Source organism: Tamandua tetradactyla, chromosome 13, assembly GCF_023851605.1.
Source record: "Tamandua tetradactyla isolate mTamTet1 chromosome 13, mTamTet1.pri, whole genome shotgun sequence".
Classification (NCBI taxonomy): domain Eukaryota; kingdom Metazoa; phylum Chordata; class Mammalia; order Pilosa; family Myrmecophagidae; genus Tamandua; species Tamandua tetradactyla.
In genome coordinates this window covers 29,601,473-29,627,584 of record NC_135339.1, presented here as the reverse complement: position 1 = coordinate 29,627,584, position 26,112 = coordinate 29,601,473, and the positions used below count along the sequence as shown (strand labels likewise).

The following is a 26,112-nucleotide window of genomic DNA, read 5'->3' as shown; positions in this document are numbered from 1 at the left end:
CCTTTTGGACCTTTTCTCCTCCATTATTAGATCTGGTTCAGGATTGTCTCTTTAGTCATTTTTTTTTTAATTGTGGAAACATGCAAAATAAACTTTCCCATCTCCACCACTTCCAAACCTACCCTTCAGTGAGAATAATTACTTTCACAGTGTTGCACTACCCTAACCACCATGCATTATCAGAACTTTCCCATCACACACTAAACAGAAATTCTACATCCTTTATGCGTTAACTCTCTATTCCCCAACACCAACCCAGACCCAGTAACTTGTACTCTATTTTCAGCTCTATGAATTTGCACATTCTAAATATTCCATATAAATGGAATGATACAATATCTGTCTCTTTGTGTCTGACTTATTTCTTTTTCTTGTCTATCTGCTCTGGCCAGAACTTCCAGTACAACACTGAATAACAGTGGTGACAATGAGCAGCTTTGTCTTGTTCCAGATCTTAGAGGGAAAGCTTTCAGTCTTTCACCATTGAATGTAATATTAGCAGTGGACCTTTCATAGATGCACTTCATCATGTTAAGAAAGTTTCCTTCTGTTCCTATTTTTCTAAGTGTTTTTATCAAGAAAAGATGCTGGATTTTGTCTAATTGCCTTTCTTGTGATAAGTGAGATGATTTTTTTTCCTTTGTTTTGTTAATGTGTTGTATTACATTAATTGATTTCCTTATGTTGAACCACCCTTACAGACCTAGGATAAATCCCACTTGGTCATGGTGTAAAATCTTTTTAATGTGCTGTTGGATTCAGTTTGCTAGTATTTACTTTTTTTTTGTTTTTTTTTTTGGCATGGGCAGGCTCTGGGAATCTAACCTGAGTGTCTGGCATGTCAGGCAAGAATTCTGCCACTGAGCCACCATTGCACCGCCCAGTTTACTAGTATTTTGTTGAGGATTTTTGCATCTATATTTATAAGAGAAATTGGTCTGTAGTTTTTTTTCTTGTACTATGTTTATTTGGCTCTGGCATTAAGGTGGTATTGGCCTCATCGAATGTTTTAGCATTCCCTCTCCTTCAATTTTTTTGTAAGAGCTTGAGCAGGATTGGTATTAATTCTTCTTGGAATGTTTGGTTAAATTCCCCTGTGAAGCTATCTGGTCCTGGGCTTTTCTTTGTTGGACAGTTTATTATTTTTTTTTCCTTCCAAATTCTTGGTTTAATAAGGACTTGTTTATTTATTTATTTATTTATTTTATTATTATTATTTTTTTTTTACATGGGCAGGCACCGGGAATCGAACCCGGGTCCTCGGGCATGTCAGGCAAGCATTCTTGCCTGCTGAGCCACCGTGGCCCGCCCAGGACTTGTTTATTTTGAGGGAAAAAAAGGTCCAAACATCAAGCTGTTCACAAAAATAATCCACAGTATCAACTTTAGAAAACAAATCTTAAGACTATTACACTAATTATTTTTTTAGAGGATGCATATGACATGCCAACTCTTATTCCACAAAATACATGTTACATTTGCATTTCACAGCACCACACAGCACTCTTATGTAGTATATAACACACATACCACTAACTCAAAGTTGCTCACAGGTGCTGTTCGACTAATTGAGATTGCCTTTGTAGTTAGGGAAGCAACAACTGAACTCATGTATGAATGGTGAGAACTGTACACCTTAAATAACTAGAGATTATTTTGGAAACAGTTGATAAAAACTATACATCTTTATTGTTAAGTCATAAAGGGGTATCAACAGTAAAAGTAAAAATCACAGGGTAGGACTTTAACATAACTACTAGGAGCATCAAAGGAAGTGAAAATGTGACTAGGTGCAGGGCAATATGAATTAATGAACATGGGAAGGACAAGGATGGAGAGAGTAGTGACCATGTGCTGAAGATACTAGGCGAGAGGGTCTGGTGAAAAATGTGATCTTAGACAAGTGCCTAGGTAAAGAAATAATAGGATAAGATTTCTAAACCCCATTAGGTGCTTAAGAGTCATCCTCATCATTGGCACTGTGTCATCCTCTCCTTCTTCTGCCTCTTTTTCATCATCCTTCATCCACTCCAGCTAGTCATCCCCCTGATCTTCATCATCATCATCACACTGTAGGTCCATCTCCTCAGCAGAGTAATCTGCAGCCCCCTCAGGCTCCATCTTTACAGTAGTCTCATGTTTTTTCGGGGAGCTGCTGCTTTGCTCCGCTTCTTTTTTTTAATTTATTTATTTTTATTAATTTAAAAATTAAAAAATATGACAGCAAAGAAAGACAAATATTCTTAACATATGATCATTCCGTTCTACATATATAATCAGTAATTCACAATATCATCACATAGTTGCATATTCATCATCATGATCATTTCTTAGAACATTTACATCCGTTTAGAAAAAGAAATAAAAAGACAACAGAAAAAATTCATACATACCATACCCCTTACCCCTCTCCTTCACCGATCACCAGCATTTCAATCTACTAAATTTATTTTAACATTTGTTCCCCCTATTATTTATTTATTTTTAATCCATATGTTTTACTTCTCCATCGATAAGGTAGACAAAAGGAGCATCAGACACAAGGCTCTCAAACCACACAGCCACACTGCAACAGCCATATCATCATACAATTACCTTCAAGAAACATGGCCACCAGAGCACAGTTCCACATTTTCAGGCAGTTCCCTCCAGCCTTTCCATTACAACTTGACTAACAAGGTGATATCTATTTAATGTGTAAGAATAACCTCCAGGATAACCTCTTGACTCTGTTTGGAATCTCTCAGCCACTGACGCTTTATTTTGTCTCACTTCACTCTTCCCCCTTTTGGTAGAGAAGATTTTCTCAATCCCTTGATGCTGAGTTCCAGCTCATTCTAGGATTTCTGTCCCACGTTGCCAAAAAGTCCACACTCCTGGGAGTCATGTCCCACGCAGAGAGAGGGAGGGCAGTGAGTTTCCTTGCTCCTTCTGGTGTGAGAGAGAGAGGCCATGTTTGAGCAACAGAAGAGGTTCTCTTGGGGGTGACTCTTAGGCCTAATTTTAAGTAGGCTTAGCCTACCCTTTGCGGGATGAAGTTTCAAATGAACAAACCCCAAGATTGGAGACTCAGCCTATTGCTGTGGCTGTCACCACTGCCTGTGAGAATATCAAGAATTCTCCACTTGGGGCGGGCCGCGGTGGCTCAGCGGGCAAAGTGCTTGCCTGCTATGCCGGAGGACCTCGGTTCGATTCCCGGCCCCAGCCCATGTAACAAAAACAAAAAAAACAAAATACAATAAAACAAGAAAATGTTTAAAGATGTTTCCCTTTCTTCCTTCCTTCCTTCCTTCCTTCTCTCTGTCTTTCCTTTAAAAAAAAAAAAAAAAAAAAAAAAAAAAAAGAATTCTCCACTTGGGGAAGTTGAATTTTCCCCCCTTCTCACCATTCCCCTTAGGGGGCTCTGCAAATACTTCCCTATTCACTGTTCAAATCGCTCTGGGATTTATCTGGGCATCACTCTGGACGAACCTACAAAATCTCATGCCTTACACAATGAGTAAGGTGTTCAATTAAGCTGTCCACATAAGTTATATTTGGAAATGCACTAGTCAAAATATAAATTTTGTACCAAACAAACATTTTTTGCTTGTGTTACTTATGTTAAAGTTTTAAAATATTAATTACTACCTATTTTCAACACCCTGCATTATTGACATTCCTTTGTTCTTCCTCATGCAGAAACATTTTTTAATTTGCACATTTAGTCACTATCATTATACACTCTAGGCATTCTTAGATTATACCATCTCAGTCTTTATTGTCTATCTTTCCTTCTGATTTCATTTGTGCCCCCAAGCCTCCTCCCTCTATCATTCTCACATTTAGCTTCATTCAGTGTTCTAACATTATTGTATTACAGTTAGGTAGCATTGTGCTATCCATTTCTGAATTTTTACAATCAGTCCTGTTGCACAATCTGTATCTGTCATGGTTAAGGACAGGTGTCAACTTGGCCAAGTTGTGGTACCTGTTCATCTGATTGGGCAAGCGCTGGCCTGTCTGTTGCAATGAGGACATTTCATAGGATTAGGTCATGATCACGTCAGCTACATCCACAGCTGATTCCATTTGTAATCAGCCAAAGGGGAGTGTCTTCTGCAATTAGTGATGCTAAATCCAATCATGGGAAGCCTTTTAAGGAGGACTCAGAGGAGACAGTTTGCATTCCTGCTTTGGCTGGTGAGCCTCTCCTGTGGAGTTCATCCAGGCCATCCATTGGAGTCATCAGCTTCGCAGCCTGCCCTGTGGATTTTGGACTCTGCGTTCCTACGGTCACGTGAGACACTTTCATAAATTTTATATTTGCAAGTGTTCCCTGTTGATTCTGTTTCTCTAGAGAACCCTAACTAATACAGTATCCCTTCAGTTCCAATTACCCAATATCTACCATATTTCTATCTCCTGATGGTCTCTGTTACCAATTGAAATTCTCCAAGTTCATTCGCTAAAGTCAGTTCATATCAGTGAGACCATACAGTGTTTATCCTTTTGTTTCTGGCTAATTTCACTCAGCATAATGTCCTTAAGGTCCATCCATGTTGTTATATGCTTCATGACTTTATTCTGTCTTATAGCTGCATAATATTCCATCGTATGTATGTACCATAGCTTGCTTAGCCACTCGTTTGTAGATGGACATTTTGGCTGTTTCCATCTCTTGGCAATTGTAAATAATGCTGCTATAAACAATGGTGCGCAAATGTCCATTTGTGACCTTGCCCTCATGTCCTCTGAGTAGATACCTAGTAATGGTATTGCTGGATCACATTGCAATTCTATATGTAGCTTCCTGAGGTAACACCACACTATCTTCCACAGTGGTTGTACCATTTGACATTCCCACCAACAGTGGATAAGTGTGCCTCTTTCTCCACATCCTCTCCAACACTTGTTGTTTTCTGTTTTATTGATAATGGCCATTCTGGGTGTGAGATGATATCTCATTGTGGTTTTGATTTGCATTTCCCTAATAGTCAGGGAAGTTGAGCATCTTTTCATTTGCCTTTTGGCCATTTATATTTCCTCTTCTGAGAAGTGTCTGTTCATGTCTTTTGCCCATTTTGTAATTGAGTTGTCTGTCTTTTTGTTGTTGAGTTGAACAATCTTTTATATATTCTGGATACTAGACATTTATCTGATATATCATTTCCAAATATTGTCTTCCATTGGGTAGGCTGTCTTTTTGCTTTATTGATGAAGCTCTTTGATGGACAAAAGTTAGTTTAATTTTGAGGAGTTCCCATTTCTTTCTTTCTTTCTTCAATGTTTATGCTTTGGGTGTAAGGTCTAGGGAACCACCTCCTATTATAAGATTTATAAGATATTTCCATGAATTTTCTTCTAAAAGTTCTATGGTCTTATATCCAATGTTTAGGTCTTTGATCCATTTTTGGTTAATTTTTGTATAGGGTATGAGATATGGATCCTCTTTCATTCTTTTGCATGTGGACAACCAGTTCTCTAGGCACCATTTATTGAAGAAACTGTTCTGTCCCAGGTGAGTTGGCTTGACTGCCTTATCAAAGATCAATTGTCCTTGGATGAGAGAGTCCATATCTGAACACTCTATTTGATTCCATTGGTCAGTATATATATCCTTATGCCAGTGCCATGCTGTCTTGACCACTGCAGCTTCATAATACACCTTAAAGTCAGGTAGCATGAGGCCTCCAGCTTCATTTTTCCTTCTCAGGATATTTTTAGCTATTCGGGGCACCCTGCCCCTCCAGATAAATTTGGTTATTCGTTTTTCTATTTCTGAAAAGTAAGTTTTTGGGATTTTAATTGGTATTGCATTGAATCTGTAAATCAATTTAGGTAGAATTGACATCTTGACTGTATTTCGTCTTCCAATCCATGAACACAGTATGCCCTTACATCTATTTAGGTCTTCTGTGATTTCTTTTGACAATCTCTTATAGTTTTCTTTGTATAGGTCTTTTGTCTCTTTAGTTAAATTTATTCCTAAATATTTTATTTTTTTGGTTGTAATTGTAAATGGAATTCGTTTCTAGATTTCCCCCTCAAATTGTTCATTACTAGTGTATAGAAACACTACAGTTTTTTGAGTGTTAATCTTGTAACCTGCCACTTTGCTGTACTCATTTATTAGCTCTAGTAATTTTGCTGTGGATTTTTCAGAGTTTTTGACATATAGTATCATATGATCTGCAAACAGTGAGAGTTTTACTTCTTCCTTTCCAATTTTGATGCCTTGTATTTCTTTTTCTTGTCTAATTGCTCTGGCTAGAACTTCCAACACAATGTTGAATAACAGTGGTGATAGTGGACATCCTTCTCTTGTTCCTGATCTTAGGGGGAAATCTTTCAATTCTTCCCCATTCAGGATGATATTAGCTGTGGGTTTTTCACATATTCCCCTTATCATTTTAAGGTAGTTCCCTTGTATTCCTATCCTTTGAAGTGTTTTCAACAGGAAAGGATGTTGAATTTTGTCAAATGCCTTTTCTGCATCAATCGAGATGATCATGTGGTTTTTCTGCTTTGATTTGTTGATATGGTGTATTACATTAATTGATTTTCCTATGTTGAACCATCCTTGCATACCTGGGATGAATCTTACATGGTCATGCTGTATAATTTTCTTAACGTGCTGTTGGATTTGGTTTGCTAGAATTTTGTTGAGGATTTCTGCATCTATATCATTAGAGAGATTGGTCTGTAGTTTTCTTGTAATATCTTTGTCTGGCTTTGGTATGAGGGTGATGTTGGCTTTGTAGAATGAGTTATTTCCCTCCTCTTCAATGTTTTTGAAGAGTTTGAGCAAGATTAGTACTAATTCTTTCTGGAATGTTTGGTAGAATTCACATGTGAAGCCATATGGTCCTGGACTTTTCTTTTTCGGGAGCTTCTTAATGACTGATTCAATTTCTTTACTTGGGATTGGTTCGTGGAGGCTCTCTGTTTCTTCTCGAGTCAAAGTTTGTTGTTCATGCCTTTCTAGGAAGTTGCCCATTTCATCTACGTTGTTGTATTTATTAGCATAAAGTTGTTCATAGCATCCTGTTATTACTTCCTTTATTTCTGTGGGGTCAGTGGTTATGTCTCCTCTTCCATTTCTGATCTTATTTATTTGCACCCTCTCTCTTCATCTTTTGGTCACTCTTGCTAAGGGTCCATCAATCTTATTGATTTTCTCATAGAACTAGCTTCTGTTTTTTTATTTTCTCAATTGTTTTCATGTTCTCCATTTCATTTATTTTTGCTCTAATTTTTGTTATTTCTTTCCTTTTGCTTGCTTTGGGGTTAGTTTCCTATTCTTTCTCTGGTTCTTCCAAGTGGACAGTTAATTCCTCAATTTTTGCCCTTTCTTCTTTTTTGATATAGGCATTTAGGGCAATAAATTTCCCTCTTAGCACTGCCTTTGCTGCATCCCATAAATTTTGATGTGTTGTGTTTTCATTTTCATTTACCTCTAGATATTTACTGATTTCTCTTGTAATTTCTTCCTTGACCCACTGGTTGCTTAAGAGTGTGTTATTGAGCCTCAACATATTTGTGAATTTTTTGGCACTCTGCCTATTATGGATTTCCAACTTCATTCCTTTATGATATGAGAAAGTGTTTTGCATGCTTTCAATCTTTTTAAATTTATTGAGACTTGCTTTGTGACCCAGCATATGGTCTATCCTTGAGAATGATCCACGAGCACTTGAGAAAAAGGTGTATCCTGCTGTTGTGGGGTGTAATATTCTATATATGTCTGCTAAGTCTAGCTCATTTATTGTAATATTCAACTTCTCTGTTTCTTTATTGATCCTCTGTCTTGAGGTTCTGTCCATTGATGAGAGTGTGGAATTGAAGTCTTCAACTATTATGGTAGATGTGTCTATTTCTCTTTTCAGTGTTTGCCTCATGTATTTTGGAGTATTCTGGCTTGGTGCATAAGTATTTATGATTGTTATGTCTTCTTATTGAATTGTTCCTTTTATGAATACATAGTGTCCTTCTTTGTCTCTTTTAACTGTTTTACATTTGAAGTCTAATTTGTTGGATTTTAGTATAGCTACTCCTGCTCTTTTCTGATTGTTCTTTGCATGGAATATCTTTTCTCTACCTTTCACTTTCAACATATGTTTACCTTTGGATCTAAGATGTGTTTCCTGTAGACAGCATATAGATGGGTCCTGTTCTTTAATCGATTCTGCCAGTCTCTGTCTTTTGATTGGGGAGTTTAATCCATTAACATTTAGTTTTATTACAGTATGGGCAATACTTTCTTCTACCATTTTGCCTTTTGGATTTTATATGTCATATCTAATTTTTCTTCTTTTTACCTTTACTCATAGTCTTCATTTCTATACTCTTCTCCACACTTACTCTCTCTCAGAGAAGTTGGTCTTCCCTTTGAGTGAAATATTCTCCATAAAGTCAAATGGATTCTCTACTCTGGAAACCTTGCTGAAACCCAGTTTCAGCATAAATCTGTCTGCCATGAATTCAATATACTACTTTGTTAAAGTGCAATTCATTCCAACCAGCTTCACAGGGAAGGCCTCTGTAAGGAACTCCTGCTTTATCCTAATTGCATTGATAATTATTTCTTTTATTCTTTTCTGAAGGTTTGTGAAGCAGGTGTTTGAACATGAGGCAGGCAAAGTTACAGTGTAAACCTTCATCTCTGCTAATAAATTCATTGGAAAATGTGAAGCCAGGCATCAGTTCTCATTTCTTGAGCCAGAATATGGATGCAAAAGAGTCAGAAAAGATGATCCCTTCTGTTGCAAAGGCTGTGACACATTCTCTATAGCTAGCTTCTTTGTCCCCAATCCAGTGCAAGGCCAAGCCTGCTGTTCTAGTTTGCTAGCTGCTGGAATGCAACACACCAGAGATGGATTGGCTTTTAATAAAAGGGGATTTATTTTGTTAGTTCTTCAGAGGAAAAGCAGCTAACTTTCCGCTGAAGTTCTTTCTTGCATGGGAAGGCACAGGATGGTCTCTGCTGGCCTTCTCTCCTGGCATCCGGGTTCCAACGCCTTTCCCCGGGGTGATTCCTTTCTGCATCTCCAAAGGCCTGGGCTGAGCTACGAGTGCTGAGATGAGGTATGCTGAGCTGCTTAGGCTGTGCTATGTTGTGGTCTCTCATTTAAGCACCAGCCAATTAAGTCAAACATCATTCATTGCAGCAGGCATACCTCCTAGCCTACTGCAGATGTAATTAGCAACAGATGAGGTTCACATACCATTGGCTCTTGTCCACAGCAACAGAACTAGGTGCCTTTACCTGGCCAAGTTGACAACTGAGTCTAACTACCACACCTGCCTTCTTTACACAAGGCATCGTTTCAATTGCATTGAAGAGAAATTTCCTTATTTTGGAATCTTTTATGTAAGTGTCAATAAAAAGACTACATTTCAGTGTGTATGTTTTCCATGGCATTTGGAAGGCATAGAAACAGTGGGCTTCTGTAATCTGAACTTCTTGGCTAAATCCCTCCACCATGTCTCAGGAATTGGTCATTTAAGAAAATTTGCTGCCTTTGTCTAGTATCAGGATGATTGGGAGAAAAGAGTATTATATAATGAGGTGGTTTGAACACTGGAAACTTCAGTAGTCTTGAGCATCAGGTCAGCTTTGCCACCAGCAGACAGAGACAGTCACTTCTATCTGATCAAAGGTGCTTGATTGACATTAATAAGCCACTGGATTAAGCTGGTGGTCACCCAGTGATTAATGTTATAATATTAGAGCTAGTTTTATCAGTCAGACACCTGAGATTGAAAAATAGTAAAACTCCTTCAGAAAAAAAGGGAAAAGCAGAGAAAGAAGTCGCCCTGAAGAAAGTTGTTGGAACGCAGAGGCCTGGAGAGAAGGTCATCAGAGATCACCCTGGACCTTCCCACATAAGAAAGAACCTCAGTTGAAAGTTAGCTGCCTTTCCTCTGAAGAACTAATGAAATAAATCCCCTTTTATTAAAAGCCAATCTGGAGGAGGGGCCAAGATGGCAGCTTAGCAATGTGCGCATTTTAGTTCGTCCTCCAGAACAACTACTAAATAACCAGAAACAGTACAGAACAGCTCCTGGGGCCATGTCAGTGACCAGACACACAGTGTACCCCAGTCTGGACCAGCTGGACCAGCTGCAAGCCTCCCCAGAACCGTGAGTTCCCCAAGCCGCTGCAGTCGGCACCTCTCCCCCATGGGCTGCTTCCCAGAGGGGAAAGGAAAGAGACTTTAACAGTAGCAGGGGCAGAGTCCAACCAAATACAAATTGTGGCATTAATTAACAAATTCTGACTATTAAAAATAGGCCCCCAGCTCAGGTGAACCTGGTCAAAGCAGAGGTCGCTCACTGGGCTAATGGAAAAAGAAAAAAAGAAAAGAAACAGAGGTTTTTGTGGCTGTGTTTCTAGAAAGGCTTGACTGCCTCTGGATTCAGTGGCAGGACTTCTCAGGTTGCAACTGCCCCAAGCATAGGCAGAAACAAACTCCTTTCAGAGCTTGTCTTGAACCTGTGCCTTCCCCAGGGGAGGGATGAAGCCCAACTCAGGTGGAATCCCTCCCTCAAGGAATTCAGACACCAGAGTTTGGTAATTTGAAGCCATTAAAACCAGCCTACAACCTCTCCTCTGTCTCCACCACACCCCCAGCAGGAAGAGTCTACCAAAGTTAAAGGTGTCACATAATCTTATGCTGGTGGGACCCGCAGGCAGACAAGAACCGCATACTGGGCAAGATAAGAAAAACAGAGCCCAGAGACTTCACAGCAAACTCTTTCAACCTTCTGGGTCTCACCCTCAAGGAAAACAGACACAGGTGACTCCTTCCCCCTGATAGGAGGCCAGTTTAGTCCAAGAAAACCGGGCTGGGGTCTATAATACCTACGTAGATCCTCCTAAGAGTGGGGGAGGGGGGGAAGCACCATACAAGGAGAGCAAGAAACAAGACCTGAAGAATTCTCCTCTGTTAAACAAAACCTAACCTAGAGGTGCAGAAAAAGCTGGACTGAATGTCAAAGAACAGATAGACAACAAATTCATCCAACATGAAAATGCTAGGTAAAAGAAGTGAAAGCAATCTCCAGAATAAACTAATTAAGGTAATTAAATGTCTAGACACCAGCAAAAAATAACAAATCACACCAGGAAAATTGAAGATATGGCCCAGTCAAAGGAACAAACCAACAGTTCAAATGAGATACAAGAGCTGAAACAATTAATTCAGAATATACAAACAGACATGGAAAACCTAATCAAAAACCAAATCAATGAATTGAGGGAAGATATGAAGAAGGCAAGGAATGAACAAAAAGAAGAAATGGAAAATCTGAAAAAACAAATCACAGAACTTATGGGAATGAAAGGCAAAGCAGAAGAGATGAAAAAAACAATGGAAACCTACAATGGTAGATTTCGAGAGGCAGAGGATAGGATTAGTGTACTGGAGGATGGAACATCTGAAATCTGACAAGAAACAGAAACTATATGGAAAAATATGTGCAGGGATTCAGGGAACTGAATGACAACATGAACTGTATGAATATACATGTTGTGGGTGTCCCAGAAGGAGAAGAGAAGGGAAAAGGAGGAGAAAAACTAATGGAAGAAATTATCACTGAAAATTTCCCAACTCTTAGGAAAGACTTAAAATTACAGATCCAAGAAGTGCAGCGTACCCCAAAGAGAATAGATCCAAATAGACATACTCCAAGACACTTACTGATCAGAATGTCGGAGGTCAAAGAGAAAGAGAGGATCTTGAAAACAGCAAGAGAAAAGCAATCCATCACATACAAGGGAAACCCAATAAGACAATGTGTAGATTTCTCAGCAGAAACCATGGAGGCGAGAAGACAGTGGGATGATGTATTTAAATTACTAAAAGAGAAAAACTGCCAACCAAGAATTCTATACCTAGCAAAATTGTCCTTCAAAAATGAGGGAGAAGGGCAGGCCATGGTGGCTCAGCAGGCAAGAATGCTTGCCTGCCGTGCCAGAGGACCCGGGTTTGATTCCCGGTGCCTGCCCATGTAAAAATAAAATTTAAAAAATTTTTTTAAAAATGAGGGAGAAATTAAAACGTTTCCAGACAAAAAATCACTGAGAGAATTTGTGACCAAGAGTTCAGCCCTGCAAGAAATACTATAGGGAGCACTACAGACAGATACAAAAACACAAAAGAAATAGGTGTGGGGAAGAGCGTAGAAAGAAGGAAAATTAGATATGACATACAAAATCCAAAAGGCAAAATGGTAGAAGAAAGTACTACCCATACAGTAATAACACTAAATGTTAATGGATTGAACTCCCCAATCAAAAGACAGAGACTGGCAGAATGGATTTAAAAACGGGACCCATCTATATACTGTCTACAGGAAACACATCTTAGACCCAAAGGTAAACATATGTTGAAAGTGAAAGGTAGAGAAAAGATATTCCATGCAAAGAACAATCAGAAAAGAGCAGGAGTAGCTATACTAAAATCCAACAAATTAGACTTCAAATGTAAAACAGTTAAAAGAGACAAAGAAGGACACTATGTATTCATAAAAGGAACAATTCAATAAGAAGACATAACAATCATAAATACTTATGCACCAAGCCAGAATACTCCAAAATACATGAGGCAAACACTGAAAAGAGAAATAGACACATCTACCATAATAGTTGAAGACTTCAATTCCACACTCTCATCAATGGACAGAACCTCAAGACAGAGGATCAATAAAGAAACAGAGAAGTTGAATATTACAATAAATGAGCTAGACTTAGCAGACATATATAGAATATTACACCCCACAACAGCAGGATACACCTTTTTCTCAAGTGCTCGTGGATCATTCTCAAGGATAGACCATATGCTGGGTCACAAAGCAAGTCTCAATAAATTTAAAAAGATTGAAAGCATGCAAAACACTTTCTCATATCATAAAGGAATGAAGTTGGAAATCCATAATAGGCAGAGTGCCAAAAAATTCACAAATATGTTGAGGCTCAATAACACACTCTTAAGCAACCAGTGGGTCAAGGAAGAAATTACAAGAGAAATCAGTAAATATCTAGAGGTAAATGAAAATGAAAACACAACACATCAAAATTTATGGGATGCAGCAAAGGCAGTGCTAAGAGGGAAATTTATTGCCCTAAATGCCTATATCAAAAAAGAAGAAAGGGCAAAAATTGAGGAATTAACTGTCCACTTGGAAGAACCAGAGAAAGAATAGGAAACTAACCCCAAAGCAAGCAAAAGGAAAGAAATAACAAAAATTAGAGCAAAAATAAATGAAATGGAGAACATGAAAACAATTGAGAAAATAAAAAAACAGAAGCTAGTTCTATGAGAAAATCAATAAGATTGATGGACCCTTAGCAAGAGTGACCAAAAGATGAAGAGAGAGGGTGCAAATAAATAAGATCAGAAATGGAAGAGGAGACATAACCACTGACCCCACAGAAATAAAGGAAGTAATAACAGGATGCTATGAACAACTTTATGCTAATAAATACAACAACGTAGATGAAATGGGCAACTTCCTAGAAAGGCATGAACAACAAACTTTGACTCGAGAAGAAACAGAGAGCCTCAACAAACCAATCACAAGTAAAGAAATTGAATCAGTCATTAAGAAGCTCCCGAAAAAGAAAAGTCCAGGACCAGGTGGCTTCACATGTGAATTCTACCAAACATTCCAGAAAGAATTAGTACCAATCCCGCTCAAACTCTTCAAAAAAATTGAAGAGGAGGGAAAGCTGCCTAACTCATTCTACAAAGCCAACATCACCCTCATACCAAAGCCAGACAAAGATATTACAAGAAAACTACAGACCAATCTCTCTAATGATATAGATGCAGAAATCCTCAACAAAATTCTAGCAAACCAAATCCAACAGCACGTTAAGAAAATTATACAGCATGACCATGTAAGATTCATCCCAGGTATGCAAGGATGGTTCAACATAGGAAAATCAATTAATGTAATACACCATATCAACAAATCAAAGCAGAAAAACCACATGATCATCTCGATTGATGCAGAAAAGGCATTTGACAAAATTCAACATCCTTTCCTGTTGAAAACACTTCAAAGGATAGGAATACAAGGGAACTACCTTAAAATGATAAGGGGAATATGTGAAAAACCCACAGCTAATATCATCCTGAATGGGGAAGAATTGAAAGATTTCCCCCTAAGATCAGGAACAAGAGAAGGATGTCCACTATCACCACTGTTATTCAACATTGTGTTGGAAGTTCTAGCCAGAGCAATTAGACAAGAAAAAGAAATACAAGGCATCAAAATTGGAAAGGAAGAAGTAAAACTCTCACTGTTTGCAGATCATATGATACTATATGTCAAAAACTCTGAAAAATCCACAGCAAAATTACTAGAGCTAATAAATGAGTACAGCAAAGTGGCAGGTTACAAGATTAACACTCAAAAAACTGTAGTGTTTCTATACACTAGTAATGAACAATTTGAGGGGGAAATCTAGAAACGAATTCCATTTACAATTACAACCAAAAAAATAAAATATTTAGGAATAAATTTAACTAAAGAGACAAAAGACCTATACAAAGAAAACTATAAGAGATTGTCAAAAGAAATCACAGAAGACCTAAATAGATGTAAGGGTATACTGTGTTCATGGATTGGAAGACGAAATACAGTCAAGATGTCAATTCTACCTAAATTGATCTACAGATTCAACGCAATAGCAATCAAAATCCCAACAACTTACTTTTCAGAAATAGAAAAACCAATAAGCAAATTTAACTGTGGGGGCAGGGTGCCCCGAATTCCTAAAAGTATCCTGAGGGAAAAAAAAAGAAGCCTGAGGTCTCATGCTGCCTGACTTTAAGGCATATTATGAAGCTACAGTGGTCAAAACAGCATGGTACTGGCATAAAGATAGATATATTGACCAATGGAATCAAATAGAGTGCTCAGATATAGACTCTCTCATCTATGGACAATTGATCTTTGATAAGGCAGTCAAGCCAACTCACCTGGGACAGAACAGTCTTTTCAATAAATGGTGCCTAGAGAACTGGATATCCATATGCAAAAGAATGAAAGAGGATCCATATCTCACACCCTATACTAAAGTTAACTCAAGATGGATTAAAGATCTAAACATTAGGTCTAAGACCATAAAACTGTTAGAAGAAAATGTAGGGAAATATCTTATAAATCTTACAATTGGAGGTGGTTTTGCAGACCTTATACCCAAAGCAAGAGTTCTAAAGAAAGAAAGAAAGAAATGGGAACTCCTCAAATTTAAACACTTTTGTGCATCAAAGAACTTCATCAAGAAAGTAAAAAGACAGCCTACACAATGGGAGACAATATTTGGAAATGACATATCAGATAAAGGTCTAGTATCCAGAATTTATAAAGAGATTGTTCAACTCAACAACAAAAAGACAACCAATCCAATTACAAAATGGGCAAAAGACATGAACAGACACTTCTCAGAAGAGGAAATACAAATGGCCAAAAGACAGATGAAGAGATATTCAACTTCCCTGGCCATTAGAGAAATGCAAATCAAAACCACAATGAGATATCATCTCACACCCACCAGAATGGCCATTATCAACAAACAGAAAATGGCAAGTGCTGGAGAAGATGTGGAGAAAGAGGCACACTTATTCACTGTTGGTGAGAATGTCAAATGGTGCAACCGCTGTGGAAGGCAGTTTGGCGGTTCCTCAAAAAGCTGAATATAGAATTGCCATATGACCCAGCAATACCATCGCTAGGTATCTACTCAAAGGACATAAGGGCAGAGACCCAAACGGACATTTGCACACCAATGTTTATAGCAGCATTATTTACAATTGCAAAGAGATGGAAGCAGCCAAAATGTCCATCAACTGATGAGTGGCTAAACAAACTGTGGTATATACATACAATGGAATATTACTCAGCTTTAAGACCATAAAGTTATGAAGTATGTAACAACATGGATGGACCTTGAGAACATTATGCTGAGTGAGACTAGCCAAAAACAAAAGGAAAAATACTGTATGGTCTCACTGATATGAACTGACATTAGTGAATAAACTTGGAATATTTCGTTGGTAACAGAGACCATAGTAGATAGAAATAGGGTAAGATATTGGGTAATTGGAGCTGAAGGGATACAGACTATGCAACAGGACTGAATGCAAAAACTCAGAAATGGAAAGCACAATACTACCTAACTGTAATACAATTATGTTAAAACACTGAATGAAGCTGCATGTGAGAATGATAGAGGGAGGAGGGCTGGGGGCATAAATGAAATCAGAAAGAATGATAGATGATAAAGATTGAGATGGTATAAGCGGGGAATGCATAGAGTGTATAATAATAGTGACTGTGTTAGTTAGATTCAGTTGTCAACTTGGCCAGGTGAGCATACCTAGTCCTGTTGCTGCGGACATAAACCAATGGTATGTGAACCTTGGTACGTGAACCTCATCTGTTGCCAATTACATCTGCAGTCAGCTAGGAGGCGTGTCTGCTGTAATGAGTGACGTTTGACTTAATTGGCTGGTGCTTAAATGAGAGATTGCAACATAGCGCTGCTAAGCAGCTCGGCATTCCTCATCTCAGCACTTGCAGCTCAGCCCAGTACTTTGGAGAAGTCACCCCGGGGAAAGTTGTTGGAACCCAGGAGCCTGGAGAGAAGACCAGCAGAGACCATCCTGTGCCTTCCGCATAAGAAAAGAGCCTCAGTGGAAAGTTAGCTGCCTTTCCTCTGAAGAACCAACAAAATAAATCCCCTTTTATTAAAAGCCAATCCATCTCTGGTGTGTTGCATTCCGGCAGCTAGCAAACTAGAACAGTGACAATGTACAAATTATAAAAATGTCTGTGCATGAGGAAGAACAAAGGAATGTCATTACTGCAGTATGCTGAAAATATATGGTAATTAATATTTAAAAATTTCACCTTACATGTGAGACTAAAGCAAAAAATATTTATTCAGTACAAAATTTATATTTTGACTAGTGAATTTCCTAATATAACTTATGCAGATAGCTTGGTTGAACACCATAAGTACTTGGAATCTTAGGTACGACATGAGATTTTGTTGGTTTGTCCAGGTGATGCCCCGATGAATCCCAGAGTGGTTTGATCAGCGAGTGGAAAAGTATTTGCAAAGTCCCCTTCAGGGAACGGTGAGAACGGGGGAAAACTCAACTTCCCCAAGTTGAATTCTTGATATTCTCACAAGCAGTGTGGACAACCAAAGCTATAGGCTGAGCACCCAGTCTTGGGGTTTGTTCATATGAAACTTAACCCCACAAAGGATAGGTCAAGTCTACTTAAAATTTAGGCCTAAGAGTCACCCCCAAGAGAACCTCTTTTGTTGCTCAGATGTGGCCTCTCTCTCCAGCCAACACAGCAAGCAAACTCACCACCATCCCCCTGTCTATGTGGGACATGACTCCCAGAGGTGTGGACCTTCCTGGCAACATGGGACAGAAATCCTAAAATGAGCTGAGACTCAGCATCAAGGGATTGAGAAAAACCCTAGAATGAGCTGAGACTCAGCATCAAGGGATTGAGAAAACCTTCTCCACCAAAAGGGGGAAGAGTGAAATAAGACAAAGTGTCAATGACTGAGAGATTCCAAACAGAATTGAGAGGATATCCTGATGGTTATTCTTACGCATTAAGTAGACATCTCCTTGTTATTAAAGATGTAGTGGAGAGGCTGGAGGGAACTGCCTGAAAATGTAGAGCTGTGTTCCAGTAGCGATATTTCTTGATGATGACTGAATAATGATATAGCTTTCACAATGCGACTGTGTGGTTGTGAAAACCTTGTGCCTGATGCTCCTTTTACCTACCTTGTCAAAAGATGAGTAGAACATATGGAATAAAAATAAATAATAGGGGGAACAAATGTTGAAATAAATTTAGTTTGAAATGCTAGTGGTAAATGAAAGTGAGGGGTAAGGAGTATGGTATATATAATCATTTTTTTTCCCCTCTGTTATTGTTTTATTTCTTTTTCTGTTGTCTTTTTATTTCTTTTTCTGAATTGATACAAATGTTCTAAGAAATGATGAATATGCAACTATGTGATGATATTGAGAATTACTGATTATGTATGTAGAACGGAATGATATGTTAATGTGTTTGTTCTTAATTTTTTTTAATTAATAAATAAATTAATTTTTAAGAAAGGGAAAAACAGGGAGCAGCAACAACAAAATCCAAACCAGATAAAATGCTTAAAATTCATATCTAGGAAGGAAATACAGCATCTCTGCCAACTGTTATGGAAAGAGAATGCCTTTGTCTGCAAAAAGGCCAAGAGGCACAAGCTAACAATTTTCTCCTTGAGAGAAGCAAGAGGAGTAATCAGTACCACAAATAGGATTTTAACATTGTTTTAGGGGTTTTTTTTGTTTTTAACTTTTTTATTGTATAATATTACATATATAAAGAGCTAATAAAGAAAAAAACAATAGTTTTCAAAACACTCTTCAACAAATAGTTACAGTACAGATCCCAGAGTTTGTCATGGGCTACCATACCATGGTCTCAGATTTTTCCTTCTAGATGCTCCAGAACATTGGAGGCTAGAATGAATAAATCTTTTTTTATCATCACAATCAACTTTTCCCCCTTTTTTTGTGAAAAATAACATATACAAAAAAAGCAATAAATTCACAATTAGTTGTAGAACAGATTTCAGAGTTTGGTAAGGCTTACAATTCCACAATTTTAGGTTTTTACTTTTAGCTGCTCTAAGATGCTGGAGACTAAAAGAAATATCAATATAATGAATCAGCAATCATATTCATTTGTTAAATACTACCTTCTCTTATAACTCCACCATCATCTTTGATCTTTCTATCCCACTTTTTAGGGGTATTTGGGCTATGCCCATTCTAACTTTTTCATGTTGGAAGGGGCTGTCAATAATAAGGGGTAGGCAGATGGAACTATTTGATGAGAGGCTGGGCCCTCTAAGTTTCAGGAGTTTTCTGGTCCAGGAACCCATTCGGAGGGGTTTTAACGTTGTTTTGCAATAAATCCTAGTAATACTAAGAAATGCGATAAAAGCAGTCCCATTCTGAGGTGAGAAACTAGAATAAGGGGTGTGGGGGAAATTTCGCTTTTAAAATTGTTTGAGAAGGAATTTCAAGAAAGAGGAAAAATGTATGTATGTATACAGTATTGGCATCCAATTTATACATCTTTTAATATGACTGTTAAAGTGGGTAGTTTCCCAAAACCAGATTTACATGAAGAACATTAAGTATTGGGGAAAATAGGTTCAACTTTCACGTTTCAATCAGCTCAAGATTGAAATAAAACAACACAAATATTCAGTTATGTACCCCTAAATACAGTGAACACTTAACTTTACCACCAGACTAGAGCATCCAAGAAAGCATAGAGACTTCATATTTTTGTTTAAAATAAAGAACCAGCTAATAAGTTAAAACAAAAAATCACTCCACCAAGTTTTCATTTACTATGCCATTACTTGCTGCAAATAAAGCTACAACATGTGATATAAAATCTCTCTCCTCAGGCTTCAGGCCTTCCCAGTGTTGAATGTTCTTGGAAAGATCCACTTCCTCAGATATCCAAAAGGAAGCCTCAGCTTTCTTACACATCTGCAAAATATCATGGTATTTGATAGGAAAGATGACAAAGCAGTGGGGATTTTCTCTCAGTAGTGATTCATCCTCCATGCTGGTGGCAGGTACCTTAATTTTTTTTTGGCTCTGCTGGCTCCTAGAAGATCTTCTAGGCTGTCTTGCTGGCCAGGACATGGTTGCTACTGAGAGCCAGGGACATGTTCTCTTTGTTCACCAGGCTGAGCCCCTTCAGGGGCGAAAGCTGGAGTTGCTGCTATTCTGCCAGCACAGAGAGCACGATGGCAGTGATGGGGAGCAGGCCACCAACACTCTGCCAATACTTTTAAAGTATTTGCTCAACATACTCTGGGATGTATCCAGGCATTACATTAAGCTATACAGAATTACAAGCCCTCATTCCCATTTTGGGCTCCATGTGTTTGGGTTGTTTAATGATCTATCCAGACAGGTTGCATTAGATAACGTGCTACAGAAAATTTAGGTTTTGGACAAAATAAATGTCTCTTCCTTTGTTCTCATAGAGTAGGTGAAGTTCTAAAATACAGACAATATCCTCCTTACCCCTATATTCTGATTTACCTTAGTCCTGACCTAATCAGCTTCATCCTTATCTCTAACTGAAGCCTGAACTCTTTTTCAGTTTCTTTAACAGTTGTTGTACGTGGCAATGCTGACTTACAGATCTGCATAACTCTCTACTCTGAGTCTTAGGTATGACACAGGTAACTAATGTTCCAGGGAAATACTAGATTATACAGACATAGCACAGCCTCTCAAAACAAATATTTTCTAAATGAGACCACACAATGTTTACTCTTTTTTTCTGGTTTACTTTGCATTGCATAATGTCCCACAGGTTTATTCACGATGTTGCATGCCTCACAACTTCGTTCCTTTTTATACCAGCACAATATTCAATCATATGCAATCACAACAGTTTCCCATTCTACTTTACAGTCCGTGTATCCTTCAGCCACCTCCATCCATTGAGTATCATGTATAACGTCCAAAGTCAACAGTCCATGCCTCACATTATCCTCACTTAGTGGTAAAATCACCAACACTCAGTTGGTTTTTCATCACTTCCATAAGAACAATAACCTATAAACACACCCTCACCTAATAATGCAAACCTCCCCTTAATTTGTCTTTTCCCCTCAGTTATTTACCCCTGGTATTGTGGTACTGTTGATGTCTTCCTCTTAAACATAATCCATAGCATGCAGTAGTAGTTTTCCCCTTCTACCCCAGTGTTATAAACTCTTTGTACAAGATCCATACCTTTAAAGTAGTTCATACAATAACTTTATTTATATATATAGTCTTGATCAGTGGGATACATGGCTCTATACAACCATTCTCAATCATTTTCACCTTCAATATGGCAATATTACATACATACTGTCATGGTCAGGTTCATGTGTCAACTTGGCCAAGTTGTGGTACCTGTTTGTCTGGTTGGGCAAGTGCTGGCCTGTCTGTTGCAATGAGGACATTTCTTAGAATTAGATCATGGTAACGTCAGCTGCATCCAGAGCTGATTCCATTTGTAATCAGCCAAAGGGGAGTGTCTTCTGCAATGAGTGATGCTTAATCTAATCGCAGGAAGCCTTTTAAGGAGGATTCAGAAGAGACAGGCTCTATTCCTGCTTCAGCTGGCGAGCCTCTCCTGTGGAGTTCATCCAGACCCTCCATCGGAGTCGTCGGCTTCACAGCCTGCCCTGCGGATTTTGGAGTCTGCATTCCCGCGGTCACATGAGACACTTTTATAAATTTTATATTTGCGAGTGTTCTCTGTTGATTGTTCCTCTAGAGAACCCTAACTAATACACATAACCACTAGTGAATTGCCTTCACTTCCTTCACTTCTACCCATTCCTTTACATTTAAGTTCAACCTCAGTAGCTAACCATTCACCCTCTCTAGCTTCAGTGTGTCTCTAGGTTCCTATATGCTGTAATATAAGACTCTGAGTTTAACCTTTACCAAGGTCATAATAGTAAAATCATTCATAACCCATTATTTTGTGTCTGGCTTATTTCACTCAGCGCTATATCCTCAAGGCTCACCCATGTTGTCATATGCTTCAGGATGCCAATTTGTCTTACTGCTGCATAATATTCCATTATATGTATATATCACATTTTGTTTATCCACTTGTCTGTTGATGGGTACTTGGATTGTTTCCATCTTTTAGCAATTGTGAATAATGCCTCTCTGAACATCAGTGTGCAAATGTCTGTTTGATTCACCGCTTTCAGCTCTTCTAGGTATTATTGAGTAGTGGCATTACTGGGTCATAGGGCAACTTGATATTTACTTTTCAAAGTTTCCACCAAACTGTCTTCCATAGTGGCTGTACCATTGTACAGTCCCACCAGCAGTGCATACGTGTTCCAATTCTCCACATCCTCTCCAATATTTGTAGTTTCTTGCTTGTTTAATAGCAGCCATTCTTATAGGTATGTGGTGATTTCTTATTGTAGTCTTGATCTGCATTTCCCTTGTAGCCTGTGAAAATGAGCATCTCTTCATGTGCTTTTTAGCCATATGTATTTCCTCTTTGGGAAAATGCTTATTCATATCTTTAGCCCATTTTATAACAGGGTTGTTTGTTCTTTTGCTGTTGAGTTGTATCATTTCTTTATGTATACAGGATTTCAAACCTTTATCCAATACATGATTTTCAAATATTTTCTCCCATTGAGTTGGCTGCCTCTTCACCATTTTGAGACACAAAAACATTTGATTTTGATGAGTTGCCATTTAACCATTTTTCTTTCATTGCTTGTGCTTTGAGTGTGTTCCAGTTTGCAAGCTGTTCGAATGCAATATATTAGAAATGGAATGGCTTTTATAAAGGGGAATTTATTAAGTTGCAAGTTTACAGTTCTAAAGCCATGAAAATGTCCCATTTAAAGCAAGGCTATAGAAATGTCCAATCTAATGCATCCAGGAAACAAGAAGGCTGATGACATTCAGGGTTTCTCTCTCAGCTGAAAAATGCACATGGCAAACATTGCTGCATCTGCTTTCTCTCCAGGCTCCTTGTTTTACGAAGCCCCCCCAGTGGCATATTCCTTCCTCATTGCCAAAGTTTTCTGGCTGCCTTGAGCTCTGTAGATTTTTCCAAAATGGTTCTTCTTTTAAAGGATTCCAGTAAACTAATCAAGACCCACCTGGAGTGGGTGGAGTCACATCTCCCTCTAATCAAAGGTAACACCTACAGTTGGGCACGCCACATCTCCATGAAGATAATCTAATCACATTTCCAACCTCGGTGCTGAATAGGGATTAAAAGAAATGGCTGCCTCTGCAGGATAGATCAGGATTAAAACATGGCTTTTCTAGGATGCATAATCCTTTCCAACTGGTACAGTAGCTATATGGGTAAATTCAAAATCTTATAGTACTGTATCCTCAATATATAACTCTACTCTTTAACTCCTATAAGAAAGTTATATTTCCTAATAATGGTCATGCAATACATAAAGGGGTAATTTGTGACAAAAACAACATAAAGAGGGGAAATGGAGAGATATGGGAGCAGAGAACATGTATGCTATTCAAGTTCAGCTGGTACCTTTTCAAATTAGTACATTATAAACTTGATTCTGCAAACCCCAAGGTAACCACAAAGAAAGTATTTTAAAGATATACAGAAACAGAAATGAGAAAAGGAACTGTCAGATACATCACAAAAAATCAACAATACAGAAAAGGAGGTGCAATAAAGGAAGAGAGAGACAAAAAAGATATGACATAAAAAACAAAGGACAAAATGGCTGAAGCAAATACTGCCTTTGCAGTAATAACACTGAATGATAATGGTTAAACTCCCCAATCAAAAGACACAGTTTGGCACAATGAATAAAAGCAGCACGGTCAAACTATATTGTTTACAAGAGACTCACCTTAGACCCCAAGATGCAAATAAGTTGAAAGTGAAAGGATGGTAAAAGATAATCCATGCAAATAGCAACCAAAAGAGAGCTGGGGTAACTATAATCAGGCAAAATAGACTTTAGTCACAGGACTTCAAGAGACAAAGAAAGACACTATTTATTAATGAAAGGATCAATCCACCAAGAAATAACATACATATTCATGCACCTAGCACCATGCCCCAAAATGCATGAAGTAAACACTGCCAAAAGTGAAAGGAGACATGCAAACCCCTACAATAATAGGTGGAGACTTTAATAAGCCACTTTCCTCAATAGATAAAATGTCTAAAAAGAAGATCTATAAAGAAACAGAGAAATTAAATAATATAATAAATGAACCAGACCTAACAGACATATACAGAAGACTGCACCCCTAAAGAGCAGGACACAGAGTCTTCAACTGCACATGTATCATTCTCCAGCATATACCCACATGTTGGGTCACAAAACAAGTCTCAGCAAATTTTAAAAGACTGAAATTATACAAAGCATCTTCTCTGACTACAATGGAAAACAGCTGGAAATCAATAACCGGCAAAGAACTTAAAAATACACGCACACATATATATACGGAAGTTAAATAATAAACTCATAAACAATCATAAGTCAAAGAAGATGTGCTGGCTTAAAAGGATGTATGGACCATAGAAAAGCCATGTTTTAATCAAAATCCCATTTCATAAAGGCAGAATAACCCCTATTCAATACTGTATATTTGAATCTGTAATTAGATCATCTCCCTGGAAATGTAACCCAATCAAGAGTGGTTGCTAAACTGGATTAGGGAACATGTGTCTCCACCTATTTGGATGGGTCTTGATTGGTTTCTAAAGTCCTATAACAGAGGAAATATTTTGGAGAATGAGAGATTCAGAGAGAGCAGAGAATGCTGCAGCATCACGAAGCAGAGAGTCCACTAGCCAGCGCTTTGGAGATGAGGAAAGAAAATGCCTCCCGGGGAGCTTCGTGAAACAAGAAGCCAGGATAGAAAGCTAGCAGATGATGCTGTGTTCGCCATGTACCCTTCCAGCTGAGAGAGAAGCCCTGACTGTGTTCATCATATGCCTTCTCATTTGAGAGAGAAACCCTGAACTTCATCGACCTTCTTGAACCAAGGTATTTTTCCCTGGATGGATGCCTTTGATTGGACATTTCTATAGACTTATTTTAATTGGGACATTTTCTCAGTCTTAGAATTGTGAACTAGCAACTTATTAAATTCCCCATTTTAAAAGCCGTTCTGTTTCTGGTATATTGCATTCTGGAGCTAGCAAACTAGAACAGAAGAAATCACAAGGGAAATCAGTAAATATCCTGAGATGAATGAAAACCCAAACATAATTTATAAAAACTTATGGGAATCAGTGAAGGCAGAAATTTAAGCCCTGAATGCTTACATTAGAAAAGAGGAGTGAGCTAAAATCAAAGATGTAACTGAACACATGGAGGAACTAGGAAAAGAATAGCAAACTAAATGCAAAGCAAGCAGAAGGAAAGCATAAAAGATTAGAGCAGAAATAAATGAAATAGAGTATTAACAAAATAGAAAGCATTAACAAAACTGAAAATTCGTTCTTTTAAAGGATCAACCAAATTAACAAAGTTTTAGGTAGACTGACAGAGAAAAAAAAGATGAGGACACAAGTAAAATTAGAAATAGGGGTGGGGGCAGACACATTATACTGATTCCACAGAAATATATAGGGTCATAAGAGGATACTAAAAACTACTGTATACCAACAAATTAGACAACCTAGATGAAATGGACAAATTCCTAGAAACACACAAACAACCTGCACTGATTCTAGAAGAAGTAAAGATCTAAATAGACCAATTACAAATAAGGAGATTGACTCAGTCATCAAAACCCTTCCAACAGACTTTATGAACAGACAAAGACTGAGCAGTTGCAGCCAAGTTGCAGACCTCGAGCAGAGTTGGCTTCTTCGTGTGGAACCTGGGAGTGGAAGATTCAGATCCGAACCCCTTCTCCCTCCCTCTCCTGGTTTCAAATCACTTGAAATATGAAAGTCAGTGGAACTTTGCTTGAGTGAAAATTTTTTTACCTTCAGCTACATTTTTCAGCTTCGTGACAAACCTTATCATCAAACACCATGGCCCGCAGTGTTACCAACAAGACAGATCCCCGTTCCATGAACTCCTGTGTATTCATTGAGAATCTCAATACTTTGATGTGAAAAAGTCTGATGTAGAGGCAATCTTCTCAAAGTATGGCAAAATTGTGGGCTGCTCTGTTCATAAAGGCTTTGCCTTCATTCAGTATATTAATGAAAGAAATGCCTGGGCTGCTGTTAGCAGCAGAGGATGGCAGAATGATTGTTGGGCATGTTTTAGATATTACCCTGGCTGCAGAGCCGAAAATGAACTGCGGCTATGAACAGCTATACGCCCGCAAACTAGACAACTTAGATGAAATGGACAAATTCCTAGAAACACGCTAACAAGCTACACTGACGCAAGAAGAAATAGAAGATCTCAATAATCCAATAGCAAATAAAGAGATTCAATCAGTCATCAAAAATCTTCCTACAAAGAAAATCCCAGAGCCAAATGGCTTCACAGGG

The 26,112-nt window shown here is 38.2% G+C and overlaps 1 pseudogene; it reads right to left on the bottom strand.

Annotated features, from left to right (window-relative positions):
• Positions 1-8,339: 8,339 nt before the first annotated feature.
• Positions 8,340-25,700, bottom strand: LOC143653357 (ribonucleoside-diphosphate reductase subunit M2-like; annotated as a pseudogene).
• Positions 25,701-26,112: the final 412 nt, after the last annotated feature.